Consider the following 22636-nt stretch of genomic DNA (forward strand, 5'->3'; position numbering starts at 1 on the left):
TAAGCATACATCTAGAACGTTTCCTAGAAAAACATTAAAAAATCAATAATCTGGAGAGTTTTTGTAAGATGTTTCTTCCATCAACCAACGAATAAACACATTGGTACTTTCCCATGATGAGTGAGTGCTTCAGGATCTCTTGCACTGACATGGGCAGCAGAGTACTGCAATGGAAGCATGCTGGACCCATAACCCAGAGGTAGGCAGATTGAAACTATCCTTTGCTATATGCATTTTTTTTGTTAATTTAAGTAATCAAAACTGGGATTGATATTTTTGCTCTTTTATTTTTACTTAAAGTACAAAAACTTTTACCATTTTAATTTGTTTTAATAGTATATTGACAGTATAGTTTTCTTTCAAAAATCCACTTAATTTTCTTTACCCTGTTATTAAAATGGTAATTGACAAAAAAACTACATTGTCACCAGAAGAGCAATACAAAATGTACAAGTGATATATTAAAATCATCTTTCCAGCTTGAATTTCAATGATGCATTGGGGCAACAATTTTGTGAGAAACATCTTCACCCTTAAATAAAGATTTTCGTAATTCCTTACCTGTGTGCTAATTAGATATCACCTTGTTTTCACATTAAACAGACTTCCACATGAGAAAGCAGCAAGGATGCAGTGGCGTTAATGTTTCCTGGTGTCAACCTGTATTATTTCAGTAGACATTGAAATGAGGATGCATCTTGCTGCCTTTCCAATGAAGCAAGTTTAATTTAGTAATAGGTGAAAAACCATCCTTACAAAGGTGTTAATCAGAGACTTGGCTTTGTGGACACTTTTCAGAGAACAAATTTGTTAGCATAAAAATAAAGCCAGAAAATGAAGAGCTGTTTAATCACTCAATTGGATTTTTCTGCCAGCATATTTTTTTTCTCTGCAACCCACTGCTAAATTGTGCTTCCTAGCTGTTTTTTATAAAATCACTGAATCAAATCTAACTCTGATTACATCAGAGAAGGCCAGGTACCCTACACAATAAGAGGGGGTTTGAAATTTTGACTTGTCTACTTAAATATCACCAAAATGTGATCACAAGGTCAATGATGTCCCTGGGTGGGATTGAACCACCAACTTTTTGGTTAATAGCCGAACACACTAACCGATTGCGCCACTGAGACACTTTGCAAACAGTACATACTGACAAAGGCTAATAAGCATACATCTAGAACGTTTCCTAGAAAAACATTAAAAAATCAATAATCTGGAGAGTTTTTGTAAGATGTTTCTTCCATCAACCAATGAATAAACACATTGGTACTTTCCCATGATGAGTGAGTGCTTCAGGATCTCTTGCACTTACATGTGCAGCAGAGTACTGCAATGGAAGCATGCTGGACCCATAACCCAGAGGTAGGCAGATTGAAACTATCCTTTGCTATATGCATTTTTTTTTGTTAATTTAAGTAATCAAAACTGGGATTGATATTTTTGCTCTTTTATTTTTACTTAAAGTACAATAACTTTTACCATTTTAATTTGTTTTAATAGTATATTGACAGTATAGTTTTCTTTCAAAAATCCACTTAATTTTCTTTACCCTATTATTAAAATGGTAATTGACAAAAAAAACTACATTGTCACCAGAAGAGCAATACAAAATGTACAAGTGATATATTAAAATCATCTTTCCAGCTTGAATTTCAATGATGCATTGGGTCAACAATTTTGTGAGAAACATCTTCACCCTTAAATAAAGATTTTCTTAATTCCTTACCTGTGTGCTAATTAGATATCACCTTGTTTTCACATTAAACAGACTTCCACATGAGAAAGCAGCAAGGATGCAGTGGCGTTAATGTTTCCTGGTGTCAACCTGTATTATTTCAGTAGACATTGAAATGAGGATGCATCTTGCTGCCTTTCCAATGAAGCAAGTTTAATTTAGTAATAGGTGAAAAACCATCCCTACAAAGGTGTTAATCAGAGACTTGGCTTTGTGGACACTTTTCAGAGAACAAATTTGTTAGCATAAAAATAAAGCCAGAAAATAAAGAGCTGTTTAATCACGCAATTTGATTTTTTTGCCAGCATATTTCTTTTTCTCTGCAACCCACTGCTAAATTGTGCTTCCTAGATGTTTTTATAAAATCACTGAATCAAATCTAACTCTGATTACATCAGAGAAGGCCAGGTACCCTACACCATAACAGGGGGTATGAAATTTGACTTGTCTACTTAAAGATCACCAAAATCTGATAACAAGGTCAATTAGGTCCCTGGGTGGGATTGAACCACCAACCTTTTAGTTAATAGCCGTACATACTAACTGATTGCGCCACAGAGACACTTTGCAAAAGTTCATACTGACAAAGGCTAATAAGCATTCATCTAAAACGTTTCCTAGAAAAACTTTAAAAAGTCAATAATCTGGAGAGTTTTTGTAAGATGTTTCTTCCATCAACCAACGAAGAAACACATTGGTACTTTCCCATGATGAGTGAGTGCTTCAGGATCTCTTGCACTTACATGTGCAGCAGAGTACTGCAATGGAAGCATGCTGGGCCCATAACCCAGAGGTAGGCAGATTGAAACTATCCTCTGCTATATGCATTTTTTTTTGTTAATTAAAGTAATCCAAAACTGGGATTGATATTTTGGCTCTTTTATTTTTACTTAAAGTACAATAACTTTTACCATTTTAATTTGTTTTAATAGTATATTGACAGTATTGTTTTCTTTCAAAAATCCACTTCATTTTCTTTACCCTATTATTAAAATGGTAATTGACAAAAACAAACTACATTGTCACCAGAAGAGCAATACAAAATGTACAAGTGATATATTAAAATCATCTTTCCAGCTTGAATTTCAATGATGCATTGGGGCAACGATTTTGTGAGAAACATCTTCACCCTTAAATAAAGATTTTCTTAATTCCTTACCTGTGTGCTAATTAGATATCACCTTGTTTTCATATTAAACAGACTTCCACATGAGAAAGCAGCAAGGATGCAGTGGCGTTAATGTTTCCTGGTGTCAACCTGTATTATTTCAGTAGACATTGAAATGAGGATGCATCTTGCTGCCTTTCCAATGAAGCAAGTTTAATTTAGTAATAGGTGAAAAACCATCCTTACAAAGGTGTTAATCAGAGACTTGGCTTTGTGGACACTTTTCAGAGAACAAATTTGTTAGCATAAAAATAAAGCCAGAAAATAAAGAGCTGTTTAATCACTCAATTGGATTTTTCTGCCAGCATGTTTTTTTTCTCTGCAACCCACTGCTAAATTGTGCTTCCTAGCTGTTTTTATAAAATCACTGAATCAAATCTAACTCTGATTACATCAGAGAAGGCCAAGTACCCTACACCATAACAGGGGGTTTGAAATTTTGACTTGTCTACTTAAAGATCACCAAAACCTGATAACAAGGTCAATGAGGTCCCTGGGTGGGATTGAACCACCAACCTTTTGGTTAATAGCCGTACATACTAACTGATTGCGCCACAGAGACACTTTGCAAAAGTCCATACTGACAAAGGCTAATAAGCATTCATCTAAAACGTTTCCTAGCAAAACTTTAAAAAGTCAATAATCTGGAGAGTTTTTGTAAGATGTTTCTTCCATCAACCAACGAAGAAACACATTGGTACTTTCCCGTGATGAGTGAGTGCTTCAGGATCTCTTGCACTTACATGTGCAGCAGAGTACAGCAATGGAAGCATGCTGGACCCATAACCCAGAGGTAGACAGATTGAAACTATCCTCTGCTGTATGCTTTTTTTGTTGTTAATTAAAGTAATCCAAAACTGGGATTGATATTTTGGCTCTTTTATTTTTACTTAAAGTACAATAACTTTTACCATTTTAATTTGTTTTAATAGTATATTGACAGTATTGTTGTCTTTCAAAAATCCACTTAATTTTCTTTACCCTATTATTAAATGATAATTGACAAAAACAAACTACATTGTCACCAGAAGAGCAATACAAAATGTACAAGTGATATATTAAAATCATCTTTCCAGCTTGAATTTCAATGATGCATTGGGGCAACGATTTTGTGAGAAACATCTTCACCCTTAAATAAAGATTTTCTTAATTCCTTACCTGTGTGCTAATTAGATATCACCTTGTTTTCACATTAAACAGACTTCCACATGAGAAAGCAGCAAGGATGCAGTGGCGTTAATGTTTCCTGGTGTCAACTTGTATTATTTCAGTAGACATTGAAATGAGGATGCATCTTGCTGCCTTTCCAATGAAGCAAGTTTAATTTAGTAATAGGTGAAAAACCATCCTTACAAAGGTGTTAATCAGAGACTTGGCTTTGTGGACACTTTTCAGAGAACAAATTTGTTAGCATAAAAATAAAGCCAGAAAATGAAGAGCTGTTTAATCACTCAATTGGATTTTTCTGCCAGCATATTTTTTTTCTCTGCAACCCACTGCTAAATTGTGCTTCCTAGCTGTTTTTTATAAAATCACTGAATCAAATCTAACTCTGATTACATCAGAGAAGGCCATGTACCCTACACCATAAGAGGAGGTTTGAAATTTTGACTTGTCTACTTAAATATCACCAAAATCTGATCACAAGGTTAATTACGTCCCTGGGTGGGATTGAACCACCAACCTTTTGGTTAATAGCCAAACACACTAACCGATTGCGCCACAGAGACACTTTGCAAAAAGTACATACTGACAAAGGCTAATAAGCATACATCTAGAACGTTTCCTAGAAAAACATTAAAAAATCAATAATCTGGAGAGTTTTTGTAAGATGTTTCTTCCACCAACCAACGAATAAACACATTGGTACTTTCCCATGATGAGTGAGTGCTTCAGGATCTCTTGCACTTACATGGGCAGCAGAGTACTGCAATGGAAGCATGCTGGGCCCATAACCCAGAGGTAGGCAGATTGAAACTATCCTCTGCTATATGCATTTTTTTTGTTAATTAAAGTAATCCAAAACTGGGATTGATATTATTGCTCTTTTATTTTTACTTAAAGTACAATAACTTTTACCATTTTAATTTGTTTTAATAGTATATTGACAGTATTGTTTTCTTTCAAAAATCCACTTCATTTTCTTTACCCTATTATTAAAATGGTAATTGACAAAAACAAACTACACTGTCACCAGAAGAGCAATACAAAATGTACAAGTGATATATTAAAATCATCTTTCCAGCTTGAATTTCAATGATGCATTGGGGCAACGATTTTGTGAGAAACATCTTCACCCTTAAATAAAGATTTTCTTAATTCCTTACCTGTGTGCTAATTAGATATCACCTTGTTTTCATATTAAACAGACTTCCACATGAGAAAGCAGCAAGGATGCAGTGGCGTTAATGTTTCCTGGTGTCAACTTGTATTATTTCAGTAGACATTGAAATGAGGATGCATCTTGCTGCCTTTCCAATGAAGCAAGTTTAATTTAGTAATAGGTGAAAAACCATCCTTACAAAGGTGTTAATCAGAGACTTGGCTTTGTGGACACTTTTCAGAGAACAAATTTGTTAGCATAAAAATAAAGCCAGAAAATGAAGAGCTATTTAATCACTCAATTGGATTTTTCTGCCAGCATATTTTTTTTCTCTGCAACCCACTGCTAAATTGTGCTTCCTAGCTGTTTTTATAAAATCACTGAATCAAATCTAACTCTGATTACATCAGAGAAGGCCAGGTACCCTACACCATAACAGGGGGTTTGAAATTTTGACTTGTCTACTTAAAGATCACCAAAATCTGATAACAAGGTCAATTAGGTCCCTGGGTGGGATTGAACCACCAACCTTATGGTTAATAGCCGTACATACTAACTGATTGCGCCACAGAGACACTTTGCAAAAGTCCATACTGACAAAGGCTAATAAGCATTCATCTAAAACGTTTCCTAGAAAAACTTTAAAAAGTCAATAATCTGGAGAGTTTTTGTAAGATGTTTCTTCCATCAACCAACGAAGAAACACATTGGTACTTTCCCATGATGAGTGAGTGCTTCAGGATCTCTTGCACTTACATGTGCAGCAGAGTACTACAATGGAAGCATGCTGGGCCCATAACCCAGAGGTAGGCAGATTGAAACTATCCTCTGCTATATGCATTTTTTTTTGTTAATTAAAGTAATCCAAAACTGGGATTGATATTTTGTCTCTTTTATTTTTACTTAAAGTACAATAACTTTTACCATTTTAATTTGTTTTAATAGTATATTGACAGTATTGTTTTCTTTCAAAAATCCACTTCATTTTCTTTACCCTATTATTAAAATGGTAATTGACAAAAACAAACTACATTGTCACCAGAAGAGCAATACAAAATGTACAAGTGATATATTAAAATCATCTTTCCAGCTTGAATTTCAATGATGCATTGGGGCAACGATTTTGTGAGAAACATCTTCACCCTTAAATAAAGATTTTCTTAATTCCTTACCTGTGTGCTAATTAGATATCACCTTGTTTTCATATTAAACAGACTTCCACATGAGAAAGCAGCAAGGATGCAGTGGCGTTAATGTTTCCTGGTGTCAACCTGTATTATTTCAGTAGACATTGAAATGAGGATGCATCTTGCTGCCTTTCCAATGAAGCAAGTTTAATTTAGTAATAGGTGAAAAACCATCCTTACAAAGGTGTTAATCAGAGACTTGGCTTTGTGGACACTTTTCAGAGAACAAATTTGTTAGCATAAAAATAAAGCCAGAAAATAAAGAGCTGTTTAATCACTCAATTGGATTTTTCTGCCAGCATGTTTTTTTTCTCTGCAACCCACTGCTAAATTGTGCTTCCTAGCTGTTTTTATAAAATCACTGAATCAAATCTAACTCTGATTACATCAGAGAAGGCCAAGTACCCTACACCATAACAGGGGGTTTGAAATTTTGACTTGTCTACTTAAAGATCACCAAAATCTGATAACAAGGTCAATTAGGTCCCTGGGTGGGATTGAACCACCAACCTTTTGGTTAATAGCCGTACATACTAACTGATTGCGCCACAGAGACACTTTGCAAAAGTCCATACTGACAAAGGCTAATAAGCATTCATCTAAAACGTTTCCTAGCAAAACTTTAAAAAGTCAATAATCTGAAGAGTTTTTGTAAGATGTTTCTTCCATCAACCAACGAAGAAACACATTGGTACTTTCCCGTGATGAGTGAGTGCTTCAGGATCTCTTGCACTTACATGTGCAGCAGAGTACAGCAATGGAAGCATGCTGGACCCATAACCCAGAGGTAGACAGATTGAAACTATCCTCTGCTGTATGCTTTTTTTGTTGTTAATTAAACTAATCCAAAACTGGGATTGATATTTTGGCTCTTTTATTTTTACTTAAAGTACAATAACTTTTACCATTTTAATTTGTTTTAATAGTATATTGACAGTATTGTTGTCTTTCAAAAATCCACTTAATTTTCTTTACCCTATTATTAAATGGTAATTGACAAAAACAAACTACATTGTCACCAGAAGAGCAATACAAAATGTACAAGTGATATATTAAAATCATCTTTCCAGCTTGAATTTCAATGATGCATTGGGGCAACGATTTTGTGAGAAACATCTTCACCCTTAAATAAAGATTTTCTTAATTCCTTACCTGTGTGCTAATTAGATATCACCTTGTTTTCACATTAAACAGACTTCCACATGAGAAAGCAGCAAGGATGCAGTGGCGTTAATGTTTCCTGGTGTCAACTTGTATTATTTCAGTAGACATTGAAATGAGGATGCATCTTGCTGCCTTTCCAATGAAGCAAGTTTAATTTAGTAATAGGTGAAAAACCATCCTTACAAAGGTGTTAATCAGAGACTTGGCTTTGTGGACACTTTTCAGAGAACAAATTTGTTAGCATAAAAATAAAGCCAGAAAATGAAGAGCTGTTTAATCACTCAATTGGATTTTTCTGCCAGCATATTTTTTTTCTCTGCAACCCACTGCTAAATTGTGCTTCCTAGCTGTTTTTTATAAAATCACTGAATCAAATCTAACTCTGATTACATCAGAGAAGGCCATGTACCCTACACCATAAGAGGAGGTTTGAAATTTTGACTTGTCTACTTAAATATCACCAAAATCTGATCACAAGGTTAATTACGTCCCTGGGTGGGATTGAACCACCAACCTTTTGGTTAATAGCCAAACACACTAACCGATTGCGCCACAGAGACACTTTGCAAAAAGTACATACTGACAAAGGCTAATAAGCATACATCTAGAACGTTTCCTAGAAAAACATTAAAAAATCAATAATCTGGAGAGTTTTTGTAAGATGTTTCTTCCATCAACCAACGAATAAACACATTGGTACTTTCCCATGATGAGTGAGTGCTTCAGGATCTCTTGCACTTACATGGGCAGCAGAGTACTGCAATGGAAGCATGCTGGGCCCATAACCCAGAGGTAGGCAGATTGAAACTATCCTCTGCTATATGCATTTTTTTTGTTAATTAAAGTAATCCAAAACTGGGATTGATATTATTGCTCTTTTATTTTTACTTAAAGTACAATAACTTTTACCATTTTAATTTGTTTTAATAGTATATTGACAGTATTGTTTTCTTTCAAAAATCCACTTCATTTTCTTTACCCTATTATTAAAATGGTAATTGACAAAAACAAACTACATTGTCACCAGAAGAGCAATACAAAATGTACAAGTGATATATTAAAATCATCTTTCCAGCTTGAATTTCAATGATGCATTGGGGCAACGATTTTGTGAGAAACATCTTCACCCTTAAATAAAGATTTTCTTAATTCCTTACCTGTGTGCTAATTAGATATCACCTTGTTTTCATATTAAACAGACTTCCACATGAGAAAGCAGCAAGGATGCAGTGGCGTTAATGTTTCCTGGTGTCAACTTGTATTATTTCAGTAGACATTGAAATGAGGATGCATCTTGCTGCCTTTCCAATGAAGCAAGTTTAATTTAGTAATAGGTGAAAAACCATCCTTACAAAGGTGTTAATCAGAGACTTGGCTTTGTGGACACTTTTCAGAGAACAAATTTGTTAGCATAAAAATAAAGCCAGAAAATGAAGAGCTATTTAATCACTCAATTGGATTTTTCTGCCAGCATATTTTTTTTCTCTGCAACCCACTGCTAAATTGTGCTTCCTAGCTGTTTTTATAAAATCACTGAATCAAATCTAACTCTGATTACATCAGAGAAGGCCAGGTACCCTACACCATAACAGGGGGTTTGAAATTTTGACTTGTCTACTTAAAGATCACCAAAATCTGATAACAAGGTCAATTAGGTCCCTGGGTGGGATTGAACCACCAACCTTATGGTTAATAGCCGTACATACTAACTGATTGCGCCACAGAGACACTTTGCAAAAGTCCATACTGACAAAGGCTAATAAGCATTCATCTAAAACGTTTCCTAGAAAAACTTAAAAAAGTCAATAATCTGGAGAGTTTTTGTAAGATGTTTCTTCCATCAACCAACGAAGAAACACATTGGTACTTTCCCATGATGAGTGAGTGCTTCAGGATCTCTTGCACTTACATGTGCAGCAGAGTACTACAATGGAAGCATGCTGGGCCCATAACCCAGAGGTAGGCAGATTGAAACTATCCTCTGCTATATGCATTTTTTTTTGTTAATTAAAGTAATCCAAAACTGGGATTGATATTTTGTCTCTTTTATTTTTACTTAAAGTACAATAACTTTTACCATTTTAATTTGTTTTAATAGTATATTGACAGTATTGTTTTCTTTCAAAAATCCACTTCATTTTCTTTACCCTATTATTAAAATGGTAATTGACAAAAACAAACTACATTGTCACCAGAAGAGCAATACAAAATGTACAAGTGATATATTAAAATCATCTTTCCAGCTTGAATTTCAATGATGCATTGGGGCAACGATTTTGTGAGAAACATCTTCACCCTTAAATAAAGATTTTCTTAATTCCTTACCTGTGTGCTAATTAGATATCACCTTGTTTTCACATTAAACAGACTTCCACATGAGAAAGCAGCAAGGGTGCAGTGGCATTAATGTTTCCTGGTGTCAACCTGTATTATTTCTGTAGACATTGAAATGAGGATACATCTTGCTGCCTTTCCAATGAAGCAAGTTTAATTTAGTAATAGGTGAAAAACCATCCCTACAAAGGTGTTAATCAGAGACTTGGCTTTGTGGACACTTTTCAGAGAACAAATTTGTTAGCATAAAAATAAAGCCAGAAAATGAAGAGCTGTTTAATCACGCAATTTGGTTTTTTTGCCAGCATATTTCTTTTTCTCTGCAACCCACTGCTAAATTGTGCTTCCTAGATGTTTTTATAAAATCACTGAATCAAATCTAACTCTGATTACATCAGAGAAGGCCAGGTACCCTACACCATAACAGGGGGTATGAAATTTGACTTGTCTACTTAAAGATCACCAAAATCTGATAACAAGGTCAATTACGTCCCTGGGTGGGATTGAACCACCAACCTTTTGGTTAATAGCCGTACACACTAACTGATTGCGCCACAGAGACACTTTGCTAAAAGTACATACTGACAAATGCTAATAAGCATTCATCTAAAACGTTTCCTAGAAAAACTTAAAAAAGTCAATAATCTGGAGAGTTTTTGTAAGATGTTTCTTCTATCAACCAACGAAGAAACACATTGGTACTTTCCCATGATGAGTGAGTGCTTCAGGATCTCTTGCACTTACATGTGCAGCAGAGTACAGCAATGGAAGCATGCTGGGCCCATAACCCAGAGGTAGGCAGATTGAAACTATCCTCTGCTATATGCATTTTTTTGTTTGTTAATTAAAGTAATCCAAAACTGGGATTGATATTTTGGCTCTTTTATTTTTACTTAAAGTACAATAACTTTTACCATTTTAATTTGTTTTAATAGTATATTGACAGTATTGTTTTCTTTCAAAAATCCACTTAATTTTCTTTACCCTATTATTAAAATGGTAATTGACAAAAACAAACTACATTGTCACCAGAAGAGCAATACAAAATGTACAAGTGATATATTAAAATCATCTTTCCAGCTTGAATTTCAATGATGCATTGGGGCAACGATTTTGTGAGAAACACCTTCACCCTTAAATAAAGATTTTCTTAATTCCTTACCTGTGTGCTAATTAGATATCACCTTGTTTTCACATTAAACAGACTTCCACATGAGAAAGCAGCAAGGATGCAGTGGCGTTAATGTTTCCTGGTGTCAACCTGTATTATTTCAGTAAACATTGAAATGAGGATGCATCTTGCTGCCTTTCCAATGAAGCAAGTTTAATTTAGTAATAGGTGAAAAACCATCCTTACAAAGGTGTTAATCAGAGACTTGGCTTTGTGGACACTTTTCAGAGAACAAATTTGTTAGCATAAAAATAAAGCCAGAAAATAAAGAGCTGTTTAATCACTCAATTGGATTTTTCTGCCAGCATATTTTTTTTCTCTGCAACCCACTGCTAAATTGTGCTTCCTAGCTGTTTTTATAAAATCACTGAATCAAATCTAACTCTGATTACATCAGAGAAGGCCAGGTACCCTACACCATAACAGGGGGTTTGAAATTTTGACTTGTCTACTTAAAGATCACCAAAATCTGATAACAAGGTCAATTAGGTCCCTGGGTGGGATTGAACCACCAACCTTTTGGTTAATAGCCGTACATACTAACTGATTGCGCCACAGAGACACTTTGCAAAAGTCCATACTGACAAAGGCTAATAAGCATTCATCTAAAACGTTTCCTAGAAAAACTTTAAAAAGTCAATAATCTGGAGAGTTTTTGTAAGATGTTTCTTCCATCAACCAACGAAGAAACACATTGGTACTTTCCCATGATGAGTGAGTGCTTCAGGATCTCTTGAACTTACATGTGCAGCAGAGTACTGCAATGGAAGCATGCTGGGCCCATAACCCAGAGGTAAGCAGATTGAAACTATCCTCTGCTATATGCATTTTTTTTTTGTTAATTAAAGTAATCCAAAACTGGGATTGATATTTTGTCTCTTTTATTTTTACTTAAAGTACAATAACTTTTACCATTTTAATTTGTTTTAATAGTATATTGACAGTATTGTTTTCTTTCAAAAATCCACTTCATTTTCTTTACCCTATTATTAAAATGGTAATTGACAAAAACAAACTACATTGTCACCAGAAGAGCAATACAAAATGTACAAGTGATATATTAAAATCATCTTTCCAGCTTGAATTTCAATGATGCATTGGGGCAACGATTTTGTGAGAAACATCTTCACCCTTAAATAAAGATTTTCTTAATTCCTTACCTGTGTGCTAATTAGATATCACCTTGTTTTCATATTAAACAGACTTCCACATGAGAAAGCAGCAAGGATGCAGTGGCATTAATGTTTCCTGGTGTCAACCTGTATTATTTCAGTAGACATTGAAATGAGGATGCATCTTGCTGCCTTTCCAATGAAGCAAGTTTAATTTAGTAATAGGTGAAAAACCATCCTTACAAAGGTGTTAATCAGAGACTTGGCTTTGTGGACACTTTTCAGAGAACAAATTTGTTAGCATAAAAATAAAGCCAGAAAATGAAGAGCTATTTAATCACTCAATTGGATTTTTCTGCCAGCATATTTTTTTTCTCTGCAACCCACTGCTAAATTGTGCTTCCTAGCTGTTTTTATAAAATCACTGAATCAAATCTAACTCTGATTACATCAGAGAAGGCCAGGTACCCTACACCATAACAGGGGGTTTGAAATTTTGACTTGTCTACTTAAAGATCACCAAAATCTGATAACAAGGTCAATTAGGTCCCTGGGTGGGATTGAACCACCAACCTTATGGTTAATAGCCGTACATACTAACTGATTGCGCCACAGAGACACTTTGCAAAAGTCCATACTGACAAAGGCTAATAAGCATTCATCTAAAACGTTTCCTAGAAAAACTTTAAAAAGTCAATAATCTGGAGAGTTTTTGTAAGATGTTTCTTCCATCAACCAACGAAGAAACACATTGGTACTTTCCCATGATGAGTGAGTGCTTCAGGATCTCTTGCACTTACATGTGCAGCAGAGTACTACAATGGAAGCATGCTGGGCCCATAACCCAGAGGTAGGCAGATTGAAACTATCCTCTGCTATATGCATTTTTTTTGTTAATTAAAGTAATCCAAAACTGGGATTGATATTTTGTCTCTTTTATTTTTACTTAACGTACAATAACTTTTACCATTTTAATTTGTTTTAATAGTATATTGACAGTATTGTTTTCTTTCAAAAATCCACTTCATTTTCTTTACCCTATTATTAAAATGGTAATTGACAAAAACAAACTACATTGTCACCAGAAGAGCAATACAAAATGTACAAGTGATATATTAAAATCATCTTTCCAGCTTGAATTTCAATGATGCATTGGGGCAACGATTTTGTGAGAAACATCTTCACCCTTAAATAAAGATTTTCTTAATTCCTTACCTGTGTGCTAATTAGATATCACCTTGTTTTCACATTAAACAGACTTCCACATGAGAAAGCAGCAAGGGTGCAGTGGCATTAATGTTTCCTGGTGTCAACCTGTATTATTTCTGTAGACATTGAAATGAGGATACATCTTGCTGCCTTTCCAATGAAGCAAGTTTAATTTAGTAATAGGTGAAAAACCATCCCTACAAAGGTGTTAATCAGAGACTTGGCTTTGTGGACACTTTTCAGAGAACAAATTTGTTAGCATAAAAATAAAGCCAGAAAATGAAGAGCTGTTTAATCACGCAATTTGGTTTTTTTGCCAGCATATTTCTTTTTCTCTGCAACCCACTGCTAAATTGTGCTTCCTAGATGTTTTTATAAAATCACTGAATCAAATCTAACTCTGATTACATCAGAGAAGGCCAGGTACCCTACACCATAACAGGGGGTATGAAATTTGACTTGTCTACTTAAAGATCACCAAAATCTGATAACAAGGTCAATTACGTCCCTGGGTGGGATTGAACCACCAACCTTTTGGTTAATAGCCGTACACACTAACTGATTGCGCCACAGAGACACTTTGCTAAAAGTACATACTGACAAATGCTAATAAGCATTCATCTAAAACGTTTCCTAGAAAAACTTAAAAAAGTCAATAATCTGGAGAGTTTTTGTAAGATGTTTCTTCTATCAACCAACGAAGAAACACATTGGTACTTTCCCATGATGAGTGAGTGCTTCAGGATCTCTTGCACTTACATGTGCAGCAGAGTACAGCAATGGAAGCATGCTGGGCCCATAACCCAGAGGTAGGCAGATTGAAACTATCCTCTGCTATATGCATTTTTTTGTTTGTTAATTAAAGTAATCCAAAACTGGGATTGATATTTTGGCTCTTTTATTTTTACTTAAAGTACAATAACTTTTACCATTTTAATTTGTTTTAATAGTATATTGACAGTATTGTTTTCTTTCAAAAATCCACTTAATTTTCTTTACCCTATTATTAAAATGGTAATTGACAAAAACAAACTACATTGTCACCAGAAGAGCAATACAAAATGTACAAGTGATATATTAAAATCATCTTTCCAGCTTGAATTTCAATGATGCATTGGGGCAACGATTTTGTGAGAAACACCTTCACCCTTAAATAAAGATTTTCTTAATTCCTTACCTGTGTGCTAATTAGATATCACCTTGTTTTCACATTAAACAGACTTCCACATGAGAAAGCAGCAAGGATGCAGTGGCGTTAATGTTTCCTGGTGTCAACCTGTATTATTTCAGTAAACATTGAAATGAGGATGCATCTTGCTGCCTTTCCAATGAAGCAAGTTTAATTTAGTAATAGGTGAAAAACCATCCTTACAAAGGTGTTAATCAGAGACTAGGCTTTGTGGACACTTTTCAGAGAACAAATTTGTTAGCATAAAAATAAAGCCAGAAAATAAAGAGCTGTTTAATCACTCAATTGGATTTTTCTGACAGCATATTTTTTTTCTCTGCAACCCACTGCTAAATTGTGCTTCCTAGCTGTTTTTATAAAATCACTGAATCAAATCTAACTCTGATTACATCAGAGAAGGCCAGGTACCCTACACCATAACAGGGGGTTTGAAATTTTGACTTGTCTACTTAAAGATCACCAAAATCTGATAACAAGGTCAATTAGGTCCCTGGGTGGGATTGAACCACCAACCTTTTGGTTAATAGCCATACATACTAACTGATTGCGCCACAGAGACACTTTGCAAAAGTCCATACTGACAAAGGCTAATAAGCATTCATCTAAAACGTTTCCTAGAAAAACTTTAAAAAGTCAATAATCTGGAGAGTTTTTGTAAGATGTTTCTTCCATCAACCAACGAAGAAACACATTGGTACTTTCCCATGATGAGTGAGTGCTTCAGGATCTCTTGAACTTACATGTGCAGCAGAGTACTGCAATGGAAGCATGCTGGACCCATAACCCAGAGGTAAGCAGATTGAAACTATCCTCTGCTATATGCATTTTTTTTTTGTTAATTAAAGTAATCCAAAACTGGGATTGATATTTTGTCTCTTTTATTTTTACTTAAAGTACAATAACTTTTACCATTTTAATTTGTTTTAATAGTATATTGACAGTATTGTTTTCTTTCAAAAATCCACTTCATTTTCTTTACCCTATTATTAAAATGGTAATTGACAAAAACAAACTACATTGTCACCAGAAGAGCAATACAAAATGTACAAGTGATATATTAAAATCATCTTTCCAGCTTGAATTTCAATGATGCATTGGGGCAACGATTTTGTGAGAAACATCTTCACCCTTAAATAAAGATTTTCTTAATTCCTTACCTGTGTGCTAATTAGATATCACCTTGTTTTCATATTAAACAAACTTCCACATGAGAAAGCAGCAAGGATGCAGTGGCGTTAATGTTTCCTGGTGTCAACCTGTATTATTTCAGTAGACATTGAAATGAGGATGCATCTTGCTGCCTTTCCAATGAAGCAAGTTTAATTTAGTAATAGGTGAAAAACCATCCTTACAAAGGTGTTAATCAGAGACTTGGCTTTGTGGACACTTTTCAGAGAACAAATTTGTTAGCATAAAAATAAAGCCAGAAAATAAAGAGCTGTTTAATCACTCAATTGGATTTTTCTGCCAGCATATTTTTTTTCTCTGCAACCCACTGCTAAATTGTGCTTCCTAGATGTTTTTATAAAATCACTGAATCAAATCTAACTCTGTTTACATCAGAGAAGGCCAAGTACCCTACACCATAACAGGGGGTTTGAAATTTTGACTTGTCTACTTAAAGATCACCAAAATCTGATAACAAGGTCAATTAGGTCCCTGGGTGGGATTGAACCACCAACCTTTTGGTTAATAGCCGTACATACTAACTGATTGCGCCACAGAGACACTTTGCAAAAGTCCATACTGACAAAGGCTAATAAGCATTCATCTAAAACGTTTCCTAGCAAAACTTTAAAAAGTCAATAATCTGGAGAATTTTTGTAAGATGTTTCTTCCATCAACCAACGAAGAAACACATTGGTACTTTCCCGTGATGAGTGAGTGCTTCAGGATCTCTTGCACTTACATGTGCAGCAGAGTACAGCAATGGAAGCATGCTGGACCCATAACCCAGAGGTAGGCAGATTGAAACTATCCTCTGCTGTATGCTTTTTTTTTTTGTTAATTAAAGTAATCCAAAACTGGGATTGATATTTTGGCTCTTTTATTTTTACTTAAAGTACAATAACTTTTACCATTTTAATTTGTTTTAATAGTATATTGACAGTATTGTTGTCTTTCAAAAATCCACTTAATTTTCTTTACCCTATTATTAAATGGTAATTGACAAAAACAAACTACATTGTCACCAGAAGAGCAATACAAAATGTACAAGTGATATATTAAAATCATCTTTCCAGCTTGAATTTCAATGATGCATTGGGGCAACGATTTTGTGAGAAACATCTTCACCCTTAAATAAAGATTTTCTTAATTCCTTACCTGTGTGCTAATTAGATATCACCTTGTTTTCACATTAAACAGACTTCCACATGAGAAAGCAGCAAGGATGCAGTGGCGTTAATGTTTCCTGGTGTCAACTTGTATTATTTCAGTAGACATTGAAATGAGGATGCATCTTGCTGCCTTTCCAATGAAGCAAGTTTAATTTAGTAATAGGTGAAAAACCATCCTTACAAAGGTGTTAATCAGAGACTTGGCTTTGTGGACACTTTTCAGAGAACAAATTTGTTAGCATAAAAATAAAGCCAGAAAATGAAGAGCTGTTTAATCACTCAATTGGATTTTTCTGCCAGCATATTTTTTTTCTCTGCAACCCACTGCTAAATTGTGCTTCCTAGCTGTTTTTTATAAAATCACTGAATCAAATCTAACTCTGATTACATCAGAGAAGGCCATGTACCCTACACCATAAGAGGAGGTTTGAAATTTTGACTTGTCTACTTAAATATCACCAAAATCTGATCACAAGGTTAATTACGTCCCTGGGTGGGATTGAACCACCAACCTTTTGGTTAATAGCCAAACACACTAACCGATTGCGCCACAGAGACACTTTGCAAAAAGTACATACTGACAAAGGCTAATAAGCATACATCTAGAACGTTTCCTAGAAAAACATTAAAAAATCAATAATCTGGAGAGTTTTTGTAAGATGTTTCTTCCATCAACCAACGAATAAACACATTGGTACTTTCCCATGATGAGTGAGTGCTTCAGGATCTCTTGCACTTACATGGGCAGCAGAGTACTGCAATGGAAGCATGCTGGACCCATAACCCAGAGGTAGGCAGATTGAAACTATCCTTTGCTATATGCATTTTTTTTGTTAATTTAAGTAATCAAAACTGGGATTGATATTTTTGCTCTTTTATTTTTACTTAAAGTACAATAACTTTTACCATTTTAATTTGTTTTAATAGTATATTGACAGTATAGTTTTCTTTCAAAAATCCACTTAATTTTCTTTACCCTGTTATTAAAATGGTAATTGACAAAAAAACTACATTGTCACCAGAAGAGCAATACAAAATGTACAAGTGATATATTAAAATCATCTTTCCAGCTTGAATTTCAATGATGCATTGGGGCAACGATTTTGTGAGAAACATCTTCACCCTTAAATAAAGATTTTCTTAATTCCTTACCTGTGTGCTAATTAGATATCACCTTGTTTTCATATTAAACAGACTTCCACATGAGAAAGCAGCAAGGATGCAGTGGCGTTAATGTTTCCTGGTGTCAACCTGTATTATTTCAGTAGACATTGAAATGAGGATGCATCTTGCTGCCTTTCCAATGAAGCAAGTTTAATTTAGTAATAGGTGAAAAACCATCCTTACAAAGGTGTTAATCAGAGACTTGGCTTTGTGGACACTTTTCAGAGAACAAATTTGTTAGCATAAAAATAAAGCCAGAAAATGAAGAGCTGTTTAATCACTCGATTGGATTTTTCTGCCAGCATATTTTTTTTCTCTGCAACCCACTGCTAAATTGTGCTTCCTAGCTGTTTTTATGAAATCACTGAATCAAATCTAACTCTGATTACATCAGAGAAGGCCAGGTACCCTACACCATAACAGGGAGTTTGAAATTTTGACTTGTCTACTTAAAGATCACCAAAATCTGATAACAAGGTCAATTAGGTCCCTGGGTGGGATTGAACCACCAACCTTATGGTTAATAGCCGTACAAACTAACTGATTGCGCCACAGAGACACTTTGCAAAAGTCCATACTGACAAAGGCTAATAAGCATTCATCTAAAACGTTTCCTAGAAAAACTTTAAAAAGTCAATAATCTGGAGAGTTTTTGTAAGATGTTTCTTCCATCAACCAACGAAGAAACACATTGGTACTTTCCCATGATGAGTGAGTGCTTCAGGATCTCTTGCACTTACATGTGCAGCAGAGTACTGCAATGGAAGCATGCTGGGCCCATAACCCAGAGGTAGGCAGATTGAAACTATCCTCTGCTATATGCATTTTTTTTGTTAATTAAAGTAATCCAAAACTGGGATTGATATTTTGTCTCTTTTATTTTTACTTAAAGTACAATAACTTTTACCATTTTAATTTGTTTTAATAGTATATTGACAGTATTGTTTTCTTTCAAAAATCCACTTCATTTTCTTTACCCTATTATTAAAATGGTAATTGACAAAAACAAACTACATTGTCACCAGAAGAGCAATACAAAATGTACAAGTGATATATTAAAATCATCTTTCCAGCTTGAATTTCAATGATGCATTGGGGCAACGATTTTGTGAGAAGCATCTTCACCCTTAAATAAAGATTTTCTTAATTCCTTACCTGTGTGCTAATTAGATATCACCTTGTTTTCATATTAAACAGACTTCCACATGAGAAAGCAGCAAGGATGCAGTGGCGTTAATGTTTCCTGGTGTCAACTTGTATTATTTCAGTAGACATTGAAATGAGGATGCATCTTGCTGCCTTTCCAATGAAGCAAGTTTAATTTAGTAATAGGTGAAAAACCATCCTTACAAAGGTGTTAATCAGAGACTTGGCTTTGTGGACACTTTTCAGAGAACAAATTTGTTAGCATAAAAATAAAGCCAGAAAATGAAGAGCTGTTTAATCACGCAATTTGGTTTTTTTGCCAGCATATTTCTTTTTCTCTGCAACCCACTGCTAAATTGTGCTTCCTAGATGTTTTTATAAAATCACTGAATCAAATCTAACTCTGATTACATCAGAGAAGGCCAGGTACCCTACACCATAACAGGGGGTATGAAATTTGACTTGTCTACTTAAAGATCACCAAAATCTGATAACAAGATCAATTACGTCCCTGGGTGGGATTGAACCACCAACCTTTTGGTTAATAGCCGTACACACTAACTGATTGCGCCACAGAGACACTTTGCTAAAAGTACATACTGACAAATGCTAATAAGCATTCATCTAAAACGTTTCCTAGAAAAACTTAAAAAAGTCAATAATCTGGAGAGTTTTTGTAAGATGTTTCTTCTATCAACCAACGAAGAAACACATTGGTACTTTCCCATGATGAGTGAGTGCTTCAGGATCTCTTGCACTTACATGTGCAGCAGAGTACAGCAATGGAAGCATGCTGGGCCCATAACCCAGAGGTAGGCAGATTGAAACTATCCTCTGCTATATGCATTTTTTTGTTTGTTAATTAAAGTAATCCAAAACTGGGATTGATATTTTGGCTCTTTTATTTTTACTTAAAGTACAATAACTTTTACCATTTTAATTTGTTTTAATAGTATATTGACAGTATTGTTTTCTTTCAAAAATCCACTTAATTTTCTTTACCCTATTATTAAAATGGTAATTGACAAAAACAAACTACATTGTCACCAGAAGAGCAATACAAAATGTACAAGTGATATATTAAAATCATCTTTCCAGCTTGAATTTCAATGATGCATTGGGGCAACGATTTTGTGAGAAACACCTTCACCCTTAAATAAAGATTTTCTTAATTCCTTACCTGTGTGCTAATTAGATATCACCTTGTTTTCACATTAAACAGACTTCCACATGAGAAAGCAGCAAGGATGCAGTGGCGTTAATGTTTCCTGGTGTCAACCTGTATTATTTCAGTAGACATTGAAATGAGGATGCATCTTGCTGCCTTTCCAATGAAGCAAGTTTAATTTAGTAATAGGTGAAAAACCATCCTTACAAAGGTGTTAATCAGAGACTTGGCTTTGTGGACACTTTTCAGAGAACAAATTTGTTAGCATAAAAATAAAGCCAGAAAATAAAGAGCTGTTTAATCACTCAATTGGATTTTTCTGCCAGCATATTTTTTTTCTCTGCAACCCACTGCTAAATTGTGCTTCCTAGCTGTTTTTATAAAATCACTGAATCAAATCTAACTCTGATTACATCAGAGAAGGCCAGGTACCCTACACCATAACAGGGGGTTTGAAATTTTGACTTGTCTACCTAAAGATCACCAAAATCTGATAACAAGGTCAATTAGGTCCCTGGGTGGGATTGAACCACCAACCTTTTGGTTAATAGCCATACATACTAACTGATTGCGCCACAGAGACACTTTGCAAAAGTCCATACTGACAAAGGCTAATAAGCATTCATCTAAAACGTTTCCTAGAAAAACTTTAAAAAGTCAATAATCTGGAGAGTTTTTGTAAAATGTTTCTTCCATCAACCAACGAAGAAACACATTGGTACTTTCCCATGATGAGTGAGTGCTTCAGGATCTCTTGAACTTACATGTGCAGCAGAGTACTGCAATGGAAGCATGCTGGGCCCATAACCCAGAGGTAAGCAGATTGAAACTATCCTCTGCTATATGCATTTTTTTTTGTTAATTAAAGTAATCCAAAACTGGGATTGATATTTTGTCTCTTTTATTTTTACTTAAAGTACAATAACTTTTACCATTTTAATTTGTTTTAATAGTATATTGACAGTATTGTTTTCTTTCAAAAATCCACTTAATTTTCTTTACCCTATTATTAAAATGGTAATTGACAAAAACAAACTACATTGTCACCAGAAGAGCAATACAAAATGTACAAGTGATATATTAAAATCATCTTTCCAGCTTGAATTTCAATGATGCATTGGGTCAACAATTTTGTGAGAAACATCTTCACCCTTAAATAAAGATTTTCTTAATTCCTTACCTGTGTGCTAATTATATATCACCTTGTTTTCACATTAAACAGACTTCCACATGAGAAAGCAGCAAGGATGCAGTGGCGTTAATGTTTCCTGGTGTCAACTTGTATTATTTCAGTAGACATTGAAATGAGGATGCATCTTGCTGCCTTTCCAATGAAGCAAGTTTAATTTAGTAATAGGTGAAAAACCATCCTTACAAAGGTGTTAATCAGAGACTTGGCTTTGTGGACACTTTTCAGAGAACAAATTTGTTAGCATAAAAATAAAGCCAGAAAATGATGAGCTGTTTAATCACTCGATTGGATTTTTCTGCCAGCATATTTTTTTTCTCTGCAACCCACTGCTAAATTGTGCTTCCTAGCTGTTTTTTATAAAATCACTGAATCAAATCTAACTCTGATTACATCAGAGAAGGCCATGTACCCTACACCATAAGAGGAGGTTTGAAATTTTGACTTGTCTACTTAAATATCACCAAAATCTGATCACAAGGTTAATTACATCCCTGGGTGGGATTGAACCACCAACCTTTTGGTTAATAGCCAAACACACTAACCGATTGCGCCACAGAGACACTTTGCAAAAAGTACATCCTGACAAAGGCTAATAAGCATACATCTAGAACGTTTCCTAGAAAAACATTAAAAAATCAATAATCTGGAGAGTTTTTGTAAGATGTTTCTTCCATCAACCAACGAATAAACACATTGGTACTTTCCCATGATGAGTGAGTGCTTCAGGATCTCTTGCACTTACATGGGCAGCAGAGTACTGCAATGGAAGCATGCTGGACCCATAACCCAGAGGTAGGCAGATTGAAACTATCCTTTGCTATATGCATTTTTTTTGTTAATTTAAGTAATCAAAACTGGGATTGATATTTTTGCTCTTTTATTTTTACTTAAAGTACAATAACTTTTACCATTTTAATTTGTTTTAATAGTATATTGACAGTATAGTTTTCTTTCAAAAATCCACTTAATTTTCTTTACCCTGTTATTAAAATGGTAATTGACAAAAAAACTACATTGTCACCAGAAGAGCAA

At 34.7% G+C, this 22636-nt stretch overlaps 4 non-coding genes across 4 annotated transcripts; all 4 read right to left on the reverse strand.

Moving 5' to 3' along the window:
- Positions 1–4562: 4562 nt before the first annotated feature.
- TRNAN-AUU (transfer RNA asparagine (anticodon AUU)) lies at positions 4563–4636 on the reverse strand. Its single transcript has one exon. It is a non-coding gene; the product is annotated as a tRNA-Asn (tRNA).
- A 3430-nt stretch (positions 4637–8066) lies between these two features.
- Positions 8067–8140, reverse strand: TRNAN-AUU (transfer RNA asparagine (anticodon AUU)). The gene has a single exon. It is a non-coding gene; the product is annotated as a tRNA-Asn (tRNA).
- Positions 8141–17418: 9278 nt separating this feature from the next.
- Positions 17419–17492, reverse strand: TRNAN-AUU (transfer RNA asparagine (anticodon AUU)). Its single transcript has one exon. It is a non-coding gene; the product is annotated as a tRNA-Asn (tRNA).
- A 4598-nt stretch (positions 17493–22090) lies between these two features.
- Positions 22091–22164, reverse strand: TRNAN-AUU (transfer RNA asparagine (anticodon AUU)). Its single transcript has one exon. It is a non-coding gene; the product is annotated as a tRNA-Asn (tRNA).
- Positions 22165–22636: the final 472 nt, after the last annotated feature.

The sequence above is a fragment of the Pseudophryne corroboree genome, unplaced genomic scaffold (assembly GCF_028390025.1).
Source record: "Pseudophryne corroboree isolate aPseCor3 unplaced genomic scaffold, aPseCor3.hap2 scaffold_1354, whole genome shotgun sequence".
NCBI classification, from domain to species: domain Eukaryota; kingdom Metazoa; phylum Chordata; class Amphibia; order Anura; family Myobatrachidae; genus Pseudophryne; species Pseudophryne corroboree.